We start from the raw sequence: 12,871 nt of genomic DNA on the forward strand, positions 1-12,871 counted from the left end.
AATAATCTTTTTAAAAAAAAAGGCAAGGTTTGGCAATATCTACTAGAGCTGAACACATACAAATTCTATGACCTACCAATCCTAGTCCTACAATATATCCAGTAGAAAATTGTACAAATGTTCATCTAAAGACATACAAGAACACTCATTGTAGCACTTTAAAATATTGGTCTAAAGTGGAAAGTCACCATCAGTAGAATGGATAAATTGTGATATATTCAAATAATAAAATGTTATGCAGCTATGAAAAGTACAAACTACAACTATTATGTAACAATATAGATGAATCTCAGAAACATAAAATTTAGCAAAGGAAGCCAGACTCAAAAGAATACACTCTATGTGGGATCCCTGGGTGGCACAGCGGTTTGGCGCCTGCCTTTGGCTCAGGGCACGATCCTGGAGACCCAGGATCGAATCGAATCCCACGTGGGCTCCTGGTGCATGGAGCCTGCTTCTCCCTCTGCCTATGTCTCTGCCTCTCTCTCTCTGTGTGACTATCATAAATAAATAAAAATTAAAAAAAAAAGAATACATTCTATGTGGTTCCATTTATATAAAGTTTAACACCTGGCATGCCTAATCTATGGAGTAAGAAATCAGAATATTGTTTACCTTCAGGGGCATGAGTAATGACTTTTGAAAAAGGAGCACTAAGGGACATTTGTGGAGCTGCCAATGTTCTTTCTATTTTTTGATTTAGGTGTTGGGTAGATAAGTGTTCACTTTTGAAAATTCATCAGGATTTTCACTTAGGACCTGTGAATTTTTATGTCTTTATGTTATACACTAATAAAATGGCTTAAAATTTCAGAATATTTTTGAAAACAGGTTTTTAAATCCTAAGAATATTTCTTTCTTTCTCTCTCTCTTTTGTCACTTCTTAATACTCTTCGATTTTTTTCAATTGTGTATTTATTGCTCTATTTCTATTTCTCAATCTTTTTTTCCTAATACAAGATATTGCTTGCCCAGATAAAGCCTTTATACAAAGTAGAAGTGACTCCTCTTTAGGGCACCTTTGTTTCCTGCCGTCTGAAATTGAGCTGATTTTGTAATAACAGGGCATTTTACTGCCATCTACTGGTAAAATTATCACAATAAAGTTCTAAATTACAGTGTTTACCAGTGAAGAGTACCCGCTTAGATGTGATGTCCTCTTTCTTGCAAGACACAACTTGCCCAACTAAATGTGGTAAACTTGTTGTTTGGTACGGCTGTCATGAACCCCACAGAGAGTAGAACATTGACACTTTTTAGATGGTTTTGTTCTTTCTTTTTATTCCTGTGATATTGTTCTTAAAGACATGGTTGAAGTATTCACTGCAAGAGCTTAAGCTCATTTGAACTAACATGTGAAAGCAAAAGTTCAATAAATGCTAATCAATGGGTTTATATCAAAGAACAATTGATTTGCTTTTTCTTTACCCAAGTCTGAATCCAGAACAATCCTGGTTATCTTAGAATTGCTTTTCTTGCTCGAAACATTCTGTGAAACAGCCTTATACCCTTTTTGGAGGCCTCTGGGAACCTGGCATTGCTGAAGCTATCAAAAGTGCCAGGTACTCTTCTAAACATTTAATATATATTAATTCATTAAACTTCTATTCTTTATCTGTAAGATGCCCTTATTACCCACCCATATCTTACAGATGAAGCACAAAAAAGTTCATTTATATTACAAGTGATGATATTACAAAAATAGTTTCTTTGGGGGAGCTTACAGTCTATTAGGGACACAAAACAAAATAAAAACCATCTAAGAAAAAAAAAAACCATCTAAGATTTAAGAAACAAAGGGGAAAATTCTTTGGACCCTGTTCGAAAAGTCATTTTTCTCCTTTTGGTCCCGGTTTCCTGACCTGTATAGCAAGAAGGTTGAATTTTCCTAAGCTCACTTAGCTAATAAATGGCAGAGCTAAAAACTGAATTTGAGTATTTTGATTTCAGAGCCCAAACTTGTGATCTATGCTATAGTTAGTGCCAGTTCATGGCCTGTTTCTGTCCCTTTGCTGACTTCCTGTAGGCAACAAATATTTATGTTGCCTATGCTTCTGCTATTTTCACTTACAGGATGTGTAGGTGCCCAAGTGGGTCTCTGGATCCTACCTCCTTGCATCCTTGCTAATCCCAGAAAAACTTATGACCCTCAGCTTAAGGACACGGGTAACAAATTAAAGATGAAGATGGTGGCTCAGGTTCTGGCATGTTTGTGGTGTTTCTCTTTTTTCATTGTCATAAAACACATAACTAATTTCACCATTTTAACTATTTTTAAGTGTACAGCTTTGTAGCATTAGATACATTCATTGTTGTGCAACCATCACCATCTTCCAACTTTAGAACTCTTTCATCTTCCCCAATTGAAACTCTGTACCCGTTAAAAAGTAACTCTCCATTTCCCTTTCCTGCTAGCCCTTGACAATTCTTTCTTTTCTGTTCTTTCAATTCTACATTATTCTTTCTGTCTCCATGAATTTGACCACCTAGAAACCTCCTACAAGAGGAATCATATAACGTCTTTCTTTTTGTGACTAGTTTATTTCACCTAGCAAAAGTCTTCAAGGTTCATCTATTATGTAGCATACGTCAAAATTTCCTTCCTTTTTAAGGCTGAATGATATTCCATTGTATGTTGTATATACCACATTTTGTTTATCATTCATCTGATAGACATTTGGGTTGCTTCTACTTTTTGGCTCTGGTGAATAATGCTGCTATGAACATGAGTGTACAAAATCTGCTCAAGTCTCTGCTTGTACTTTTTTTTTTTTGGGGGGGGGCGGTAAATATCCAGAAGTGGAATTGCTGAATCAATGGTAATTCTGTGTTTAACTTTTGAGGAACCTCCAAATTGTTTTCCACAGCTGCTGCATCATTTACATTCACACCAGCAATGCATAAGTGTTCCAATTTTTCCATATCTTCACTTGAAATTTTCTGGTGTGTATGTGTGTGTGTGTGTGTGTGTGTGTGTGTGTGTGTATTTCTTTTATAATGGCAATTCTACTGGGTGTAAAATGGTCTTGTGGTTTTGATTTGCCCTAATGACTAGTGAAATGGAATGTCTTCCCGTGCTTATAGACCATTTGTATGTCTTCTTTGGAGAAATGTCTATTCAACTCCTTTGCCCATTTTTAAATTGGATTTTTGTTGATGTTGTTGAGTTCCTCAAATCTTTCAGAGCTTTACCTCTAGAAATTGTTGTGAAACTTGGAGGTTTGTGGATGATGTCATTTGTCTTTAGGCTGGCTTTTGGCAGGAGCTTTATCTAACTTGTTTCTCATGAAGTCTTTTGGATTAATTCGTTAATCAAGTAACTAATTAATTTTATCATTATCCAAAGAGTCACTCTTTGGGTATGTCAGATTTCTAGGCTAACATAAAAGAATATTTGCATATATGTTTATATGCAAGAATTGTCAAACTTGATCTAAGGTGCTAGAAATCAAAACAGTGATGCCTCTGGGAGAGCAGGTCTTGACTGAGAGGGGACATATAGGAGGAGATAAAAAGGAACTTTCTGGGTTGATAGTTCTTGATTTGGGTGGTGGCAATGCAAGAACACAGGTACAAATTTATTATATATATACTTAAGATGTTTGCATTTTGCTGTATGTAAATTATACCTCACTTTTTAAAAGTCAAAAGAAAAAGCTTAAAAAACTTTTTTCCAGGATTTTAAAAAAGATTTTATTTTTTCATGGGAGATACAGAGAGAGAGAGAGAGAGAGAGAGACATAGGCAGAGGGAGAAGCAGACTCCAAGCAGGGAGCCCCATGCAGGACGCAATCCTGGATTCCAGGATCACGCCCTGAGCTGAAGGCAGACACTCAACCACTGAGCCACTCAGGCATCCCTTTTCCAGGATCTTGTAAGTCCTTTTGGTATTAATTTCCTAGGCTCAAGGGCCTAAGACGCCTTCTTGCAGCAATCTGTGCTTCTCTTTTTCTTTGCCCTCCATCACCTAGCATAGTGTCCAGGATGCACAAATACAGCAAATATTTATTAGCACCTCCTGTGTCAGGCACTGTGCTATATGCTGAGGAAATGGTAGTAAACAAGATGGATAAAGTCTCCCTCCTTATGGAGTCCACAGTCTAATGGTGAAGACAAGGAATAAACAACCTAGTGTGTCTTCTTGAGGACGAAAGATCCTGTCTGGGGAATGGTCAGGGAAGGAGACCTTGAGGTAGTGATGTTTGAGCTGGGATCTGAAGGCTGATGAGTTATCAAAGTAAGGAGAGTATTTCAGGCACAAGGATCAGCACGTTCAAGGGTCCTGAGAAGGAAGAAAGTATAATGTGTGAAGATCACTGTAATCACAGCCGAGAGAGAAAAGAAGAGCTCCCTAAGATAAGTCTGGAGATGTGGCAAGGGCAACAGTAAGATATCTATTTGGCCTTAATCTTAAGAGCAATATGGACCACCAAATAGTTTTAAATAGAGGGGATACATGATAAAATTTCCGACTTAGAAACATTACTCTGACAGCAGGGTGGAGAAAAGATTAAAGGGGAGCCAGGGAAGATGTGAAAAGGCCTTGGATCACTATTGCACCAGTTCAAGCCCACAGTGTGTGCTCAATGGAATGAAAGGACTCCAGGCTCCTTTTCTGAGATGAGATCAGTATGCCTGACCAGTTGTTTACAACCCACCGGCTCATCTTCTCTCTTCTGTGATGCTCATGACAGACTCTTAGCTCCCATTTCACAGATGAATAAGCCGAGATTCAGAGGCAAAGAAAGTCACATAGCTATCAAGAGTGAAAGCCAGTTCTGAATCCAGGCCTGTACGACAGACATCAATTCCAGTGCTGGACATTTGGAGAGGGAAGGAGCCACATTCTCTTGCACCTACTGAGCTTACTAGCATGATGGTGATGGGAAAAAGCAGAGAGGGACTTATAGGCAAATAATAAAGGCTAAAGGTTATCTTCATCACCATTAACGTTATTGGACACTATGCGTCAGGCATTGTGCCAAGTGCTTTCCTTGTCTTCATTTCCTCTTTGCAAGCACTATTATTATCCCCTTATTTCAGATATGTAAACTGAGGCTTGGAGCGCTGACTTGCCCAAGCACACTCAGCCAGGGGGCTCCTATAAGGCTGTGCACTACTCTGAAATGGAGCCAAGAGCCACTGATGATATTAAGGCTCCAGGAGACAGAAACTCTCCCGACCCGGGCACTAAGCTCTGCACGCAAGTAAGCGGGCGCGCGCTCCGCCTCGCGCTCTCGGGGACGTTTGGCCACGTGACCAGGGCCCGCCCCCGCCCGCCCCGCCCCCTCCCGCGCTCCCACCCTCTCTCCCTCCCTCCCCCTCCCTCCCCAGCCCGGTCCGGCCCATCCCCCTCCCCGCCGGCTCCCTGAGGCCCTGCCGGGTCGGGCTGCGGGCGGCCGGGCGCCGACGGCCGGACAGACGGACGCACGCGAGGACGGACTGACGGACACACGGAGGGCGGCGGGCGCGCACGGCCCGGGCCGGTGCTCCGAGGCCCGCCCGGGAGGGCTGGGGCCGCGCTCAGGTGAGGTGACGGCGACGCGGGCCCGTAAGGGGTGGGCCCGCCGGGCGTCTGGGGTCCCGGTCCCGCCGGCTCCACGGGAAGGAGGCGCCGCCCGGGCCCGGCGCGGGAAAATGGCGCCGGCCGGCAGTGGAACACGGCTCCTGTGCGGGCCCGGCCCGGAGCCGCCCCGCCCGCCGCGCTCGTGTCCCCGTCGCCATGTTGGGGAGCGGGCCCCGGGCCTGCGGGCGGGGGTGCTGGGGGGAGCGGGGGCCGGCCGGGGTTGGGGAGGGTGCGCGACGCGGGGTCTAGGGCGCTGAGGAAGTGCAGGGCCGGCCGGGGTCTGCACGGGGTGGCGCTCCAGGCCAGAGGAACTGGCGGGAGCCGAACGTGGGGTCGTGGCTCGGGGTCGAGAAGGGACACTGAGTCCAAACGGAACTGGGGCCGGGGTCCTTGAGGCTGGAGGCCAGGACCGGAGTTTAGTCAGGCTATTCACGTTCAGGACCTCGGGGCCGGCAGGACCCAAAGGGGCGTGGGGTCCACGCTCAGGCTGTCAGAGCCGGGACAGTTCTTTGTGGAGGCGCGGAGGGTGGAGGGGGGAGGCTGTGATTAGAAATATTAGAATTGGGGGCCCTTTGGATACAGGCGCGAATATGAGATTGGAGCGGTTCTCTGAGTCGCGGGGCCGAATTGCAAATCGTCCAACTCCCAAGAGACTGAGGACATATGTTCCCCTAGCATGTTCCACTCCCAATTAGGAAGAGCAATGGAAAATAGGAAGACTGATGAGAAGAGAGAAAAGGGAGACAGCGGTTCGGGTGCAGGAGCTGGCCAGCATAGGGTGGAACTGGTTGGCAAGAAGAAAGAACCTCCATCAACTTAGGGAGTTTGTGTGTGTCTTTAAAAGGAGGGACCGGGCTGTTTGTGGGCGGTGACCCAAGGTGTCTTCCCAGGAAGGGGACAGCCCACTGTCTTAAGAGCAGGGTCACCTGGGGAGGTCATCACAAAGGCTTTTTTTGAAGCCAGTAAGAATGGTGTAGAAAAATGAATGTGTGAGTGAAAACTACAAGGCTCTTAGAGATCATAGAACAACTTCAGAACGTGTAGGGATTTTAGCTGAGCAAGATAAAGTTGACTCCTCAAGATCTCACAAGTTCCTGGCTCTGGAGGTCCACCGCCTTAGTGGAATTTGTTAGCTCTGAGAAAATTGTTAAGGAGAGCTATAGCAGCAAATATCAAAGAACGGTTACTCTGTTTTTGTTTTGGTAATTAGTTTGTCAGTAGAAAGACTGAAGAGGAATACAAAAAAAGTACTGGTAACCAGCTATTTGATCATTTCCAGCCTACCTGCATTTGTGCAAAGAAGTTATCTTCAGAACCCTTTTGACTTCTAACTTTTTAGAGTTTTAAGAAATGCTCCTTCTGTTCTAGGGGTTTACAGCAAAGGGACACCGAAAAGTGAAAAAGATAACAGTGAACAATGGTACACACCCAAGATTTCTATCTTGATCAAACTTTAATTGAAGTTTGATCAAGATAGAGAAGAGTTCAGAGTTCATATGGGTTATGGAAGAATTCTGAGGGAAACTATGAAATATTATGAAATAGTAGTTACAGGCTCCCATAAAATCAAAAAGGATTTTCAACAAAAACGTTATGAAAATGTACATAGCAAGTAAGATTTTCAATATATATCCAGTGCGTTTATACTATATATGTGTATATATATATACCTCCCCCCACACACACACAGCATCAAGATTCATTTGTTCTGGATTTTTTTTTTTTTAATTTATTTATTTTGAGAGAGAGTGCGCAGGTGCTCATGAGAGTGGGGTGAGGGGCAGAAGGAGAAGCAGACTCCCCGCTGAGCAGGGAGCCCAATGTAGGGATCCATGCTAGAATTGCGAGATCATGACCTGTGCTGCAGACAGAGGGTTAATCAACTGAGCTACCCAAGCATCCCTATTCTGGATCTTTCTAATGCAAGAAGGCCTGACTTTGTGCAGTAGACCCCTCTGCCATCTAGTAAAGCTGCTCAGTATGATAATAACCCCTCTCAGAATAATATTTTTAATTGAGTAAAACAAAATACATTGTATTATAGAGAAAACCATTATATTGAAATACCAAAATACACAAATTATAAAATAGTGATATAGATATACTTTATTAATACATTAAGAAATCAGATCTAGTGATGGGTGTGATAATTACAATTTTTTTTTAATTTTTATTTATTTATGATAGGCACACAGTGAGAGAGAGAGAGGCAGAGACACAGGCAGAGGGAGAAGCAGGCTCCATGCACCGGGAGCCCGAAGTGGGACTCGATCCCGGGTCCCCAGGATCACGCCCTGGGCCAAAGGCAGGCGCTAAACCACTCTGCCACCCAGGGATCCCCCGATAATTACAATTTTAACACATGGTGAACATAAATAATATTTTGAGATATCAGCAACAATTGTAATATAATGTAAAGATATCTGTGGTAACTGTGACACAGTTACTGTCACAGAGACTGCTAATATTAGAGTGGTTTGTTGCCTACAATTTATATTTGAAGAAAATGGTAACTTTCCGTTAGAGGTTAGTGAAAATAAATAGGTGGGGTTTTTTTCCTATCCAAGTTCACAGACCCCTCTGAATTCTGTCTGTGGATTCCCATCTGTGAACCCCAGGTTAAGAAACCCTACTCCTACCACCAGGCATATCTTCTATTCAGCAGACATTTACTGTGCACTAAGATATTCTAAGCATTATGCCAGGCTCTAAGGATTCAAAGATCTTTAAGGCAGGGTCTCTTCACTTTAGATATTCAATCTTATGAGAGAAATGAACATATAAACAATGATAGTTCAAAATGGTGAATGCCAAAGCAGTGTCAAAGGTTGTAAAAACATAGAGGTGGGCAATGTCTCAGCTCGAGGAGTCAGGGAAGGTTTTGTGAAGGGGTGATCCTGAAAGGTGAAGGAGTTTGCCAGATAGAGTTGGGAGAAAAGAGCTTTCCAGGTAAAGGCATGCACGTTCAGGGAATATAGTTCAATTGTGGCTAGAGCATAATATACGTGTAGAAAAGTGGTCAGAGATGAGATGAACGTTTCTTTGGAACCTGGCTTCTTCTTAGCAAAAGGACTTTGCTAAGAAGTTTGGACTGAATCTTTAGCTGATAGGGAAGCATTCATGGATTCCAAGGAGTAGAGTATGTGATTTGGTTTAGTTTTAGGTGATAAATGGATGTTCTTTGTTTTTGTTTTTTTAATTTTTTTTCTATTATTCATTTATGATAGTCACACAGAGAGAGAGAGAGAGGGGCAGAGACACAGGCAGAGGGAGAAGCAGGCTCCATATACCGGGAGCCCGACGTGGGATTTGATCCCGGGTCTCCAGGATTGCGCCCTGGGCCAAAGGCAGGCGCTAAACCGCTGCGCCACCCAGGGATCCCAATGGATGTTCTTTGAATGGAGAGTGGATTGGAGAGCACGGAAGAAATAACAAGGGCCTAGTCAAGGCAGAGGCTGTGAGCTTTGAACAAAGTTAGAATTTTCAGGTATTGATAATTGCCATTGCACATGGTAAAAGAAAAGGAATATTTTAGATTTTTGGTTTGGGATAATGGCTGTCAAAGAGGTTATAAAGAGGGTGAAAGGAAAATGAAGCAACAGTTTTCACAGATATTAAGGGAGAAGTTTTTTGGGGTAGAGTAATTGGGAAACCATTGTGAAGCTATCAAGTGTGGTGTAGTTTTTGCTTAAGGAAATCAGAGGTAAGTGTCAGCAGACATAAAAGCAGGGAAAGTATTCCTAGAATGTAGGAAAATCACAACCATCCATATCAGGGTCAAGAAACTATGGGCCATGTCAGATTTGGCCCACCACCTATTCAGGTAAATAAAGTTCTATTGCAACACAAGCACAGTTATTTATGTATTGCCTTTAGCTGCTTTCACCCTACCAATGGCAGAGTTGAGTAGTTTCACAGGGAAGATATAGTTCACAAAGCTGAAAATATTTACTGTCTGGATTTTTACTAAAGATGCTTGCCAATCTGATCAGCATTTGAAGACTGGATGTTCAACTTATGGTTTGCCATCTAGTTCCCATATAATGGAGAATAACCATCTTGGCTTTGTCCTTCTGGCTGGGTCCCCTATGTTCCTGTGTATCTGCAGTATGACATAGATCCCTCAATATTTTATATTGGTCAGTGATGCCAAGGTCTGTTCTGGGGTCTGCTGTGTGGCAACTGTGGTAGTGACAGGTTTTCACAGCTTAGACCATGCTGAGGCTTGTTGTGCCATTTTTCTTTTGAGTTGTATTTTTCAAAAGATTTCCTTATATTTTCTGATTAGTAACCTTTGTTGGTTATGTGTATTACAGATATAATTTCTGAGTTTGTTGCCAATTTTTAAAATCTCTTTTTCTTTTGTTAAAAGAAGTTGTGAATTTTCACAAATCTATCAATCTTTCCTCCCCCCAAATTTCGGAATTGTTCTTTATGCTATCTTCTTGAATCTCCACTACTTTGTCTTTGATGTTTAGATCTCTAATCTATCTGGAATTGACTGTTGATATGTGATGTGAGGTAGGGTCCAGTTTCATTTTTTCTCGAATGTATACCCAATTATCCCAGCACCATTTATTGAATGACACTTTGTTTTCAAATTGTGTGTTTTGGTGGAGTCTAAGGTCCTAATTCTAGCTCTGTTGCTTGCTTATTGTGTGACCTTGGACAGGTTGGGTAACTTCTTTGTGCCTCAGTTTCTTTAGCTCTTATGTGTTGTATGTATATATGAATATATGTATATATGTATGTAGCTAGATAGTTAGCCAGTCAGCCCAACGTGGGACTTGAATTCACCACTGCAAGATCAAGAGTCTCATGTTCTACCTACTGAGCCAGCCAGATGTCCCAAGTTTCAACAGCTTTTAAAATAAGGATAATAAATAGTATTTATCTCATAGGGTGGTGAGGATTAAGTGAGTTAATTCAGGTAACGTGGAATGGTGTGGCACCTAGGAAATGTTCAATAATGTTAGCTGATATTTAGCACTGTTGTTCATTTCTGATTTCCAGCACCTGGCTCAGAGTAGGGGCTCAATGTACTCAACACAATTGTCTGTTTAATTTGGTTTTAAGGTCAAAACAGAATGGTTGAGAGGTAGGCTGAGTGTTATAGGAGATGCTTTTAGTTGCTGCAGTTTTAGCTGCTACCTCAGACTTTGCTGGGATGGAACTTCTCTCACCCCATCACTTCTTTTGCAGAGAACTTCTGTAACAGGATGCAAACCAGGAGTCTGTGATTGGATTTCACCTGCCAACATGTTCTGTTTGGCTCAAATTTACACAGATTTCTGACTTACCTTGAAAATTTGAAAGATGTGTGAATAAACTCATATTCTCTCATAGCAAACTCATATTCTCTCATAGCAACGGAGTAAAAGCTAAAGCTTTTAGATATGATGTGTATTTGTTTTCTAGTCCCCTGCAGTCTTCATTTCTCCCTTATTTTGTTCATTTACCTTTACTGCCCTGTAGGCATTTGATTTTCTAGTTCGTACTTCACTGAGGTTTTAAATATTATGTTTCCTGAACCAGTAAATGATATGTTGGGGTAAGGGTCAGAATGGTCAGAAATTGACAGATGAGTTTGTGGGCAGGTAAAAACCAAAGTCTTTTTCTAAGGATGAGCCATTCTTAATCATAATGAATAAAATGATAATTGAAATTAAAAGATGAGATGAAATTAATTTCAAATCACTGAATAGGCATCTACTGTGTGCTGGGTACATTAGAAATTACCACATTGATGGTAGAAAAGAAAACTAGCTGGCTAGCTTTTATGAAACATTATAGAAGAGATCCTTTTTTTTTTTTTTCTACATTTTATTTATTTATTCATGAGAGACACAGAGAGAGAGGGGCAGACACACAGGCAGAGGGAGAAGCAGGCTCCATGCAGGGAGCCTGATGTGGGATTTGATCCCGGGACTTCAGGATCATGCCCTGGGCTGAAGGCGGGCGCTAAACCGCTGAGCCACCCAGGGATCCCAGAAGAGATCTTTTTAATTGTTATGTGGAGCTGTTTTCCAAGAGCTTGGTTGGGTGAGACAAAGGAAAAACAGGAATTCATTCATTTGCCAAACAGTATTTGTTTGTTTGTTTGTTTAAATATTTATTTAAATATTTATTTATTTATTTGTTTATTTATTCATTTATTTATGATAGACATAGACAGAGGCAGAGACACAGGCAGAGGGAGAAGCAGGCTCCATGCACCGGGAGCCCGACGTGGGATTCGATCCCGGGTCTCCAGGATCGCGCCCTGGGCCAAAGGCAGGCGCTAAACCACTGCGCCACCCAGGGTTCCCAGAACCACATCTTTAACTTGTGAAGAATTGTAGTCTATTAATGATGAGTTAATATTAACTATGTCAGTTACAAAGCTAAGCTCATAGAAACAGAGAGGATGGTGGTTGCCATGGCCTGTGGGTAGGGGAAATGGAGATATGTTGGTCAAGGCATATAAACTTCGTTTTAAGATGAGTAAATTCTGAGGATCTAGGGTACAGCATGGTGGGTATAGTTAACAATAATGTATTGTATACTTGAAAGTTGTGAGAGAGTAGATCTTAAATGTTCTTGCCACACTGGAAAAAAAAAGGTAATCATGTGAAGTGATGGATGTGTTAACTAACTTTATTGTGGTAATTTTGCAGTGTATATGTGTATCAATCTCATTGACATTTGAACACAATGCTATAAGTTGATTATATCTCAATAAAGCTGGGGTGAAAAATCTTTGTTAACATTATCACCAAATTCAGAGGGTATTCATACTTTATTTTTTTTTTAAAGATTTTGTTTATTTATTCATGAGAGACACAGAGAGGCAGAGACACAGGCAGAGGGAGCAGCAGGCTCGCAGCAGGGAGCCCAGTGCAGGACTTGATCCTGGATAGGACCAGGATCACGCGGAGTCTAAGGCAGATGCTCAACCACGGAGCCACCCAGGCGTCCTGCATTCATACTTTAAATAGATATTTAGGGGGCCGCCTGGGTGGCTCAGCGGTTTAGCACCTGCCTTTGGCCCAGGGTGTGATCCTGGGGTCCCAGGATCAAATCCTGCATCGGGCTCCTTGCTTGGAGCCTGCTTCTCCCTCGGCCTTTGTCTTTGCCTCTCTCTCTCTGTGTCCGTCATGAATATATAAACAAAATCTTTAAAAGATAATAAAAATTTAAAAATAAAGATAAATATTTAGGTTTGTATTTAACATTAACCAGCTACAACCACCACCACCCCTCCCCCCCCAATCCAATGCACACAAAAAAGCAACAAAAGCTCCCATTAACTGGCACCTTTACCAA

The 12,871-nt window shown here is 42.1% G+C and overlaps 1 protein-coding gene across 9 annotated transcripts in view; it reads left to right on the forward strand.

The window, feature by feature from the left end:
* The first annotated feature begins 4,306 nt into the window (after positions 1-4,306).
* Positions 4,307-12,871, forward strand: part of NCOA6 (nuclear receptor coactivator 6) — a 91,173-nt gene continuing 82,608 nt past the window's right edge. For 7 of the 9 annotated variants that reach the window (XM_041732543.1, XM_041732544.1, XM_041732546.1 and 4 more), the window contains exon 1: positions 4,308-5,527. The gene's annotated coding sequence lies outside the window, so the exon portion shown is untranslated. Of the gene's footprint in view, positions 5,533-12,871 lie in introns of all 9 variants that reach the window. The other 2 variants (XM_041732547.1, XM_041732541.1) reach the window with 2 other exon arrangements.

This window comes from Vulpes lagopus, chromosome 18, assembly GCF_018345385.1.
Source record: "Vulpes lagopus strain Blue_001 chromosome 18, ASM1834538v1, whole genome shotgun sequence".
Taxonomy (NCBI): domain Eukaryota; kingdom Metazoa; phylum Chordata; class Mammalia; order Carnivora; family Canidae; genus Vulpes; species Vulpes lagopus.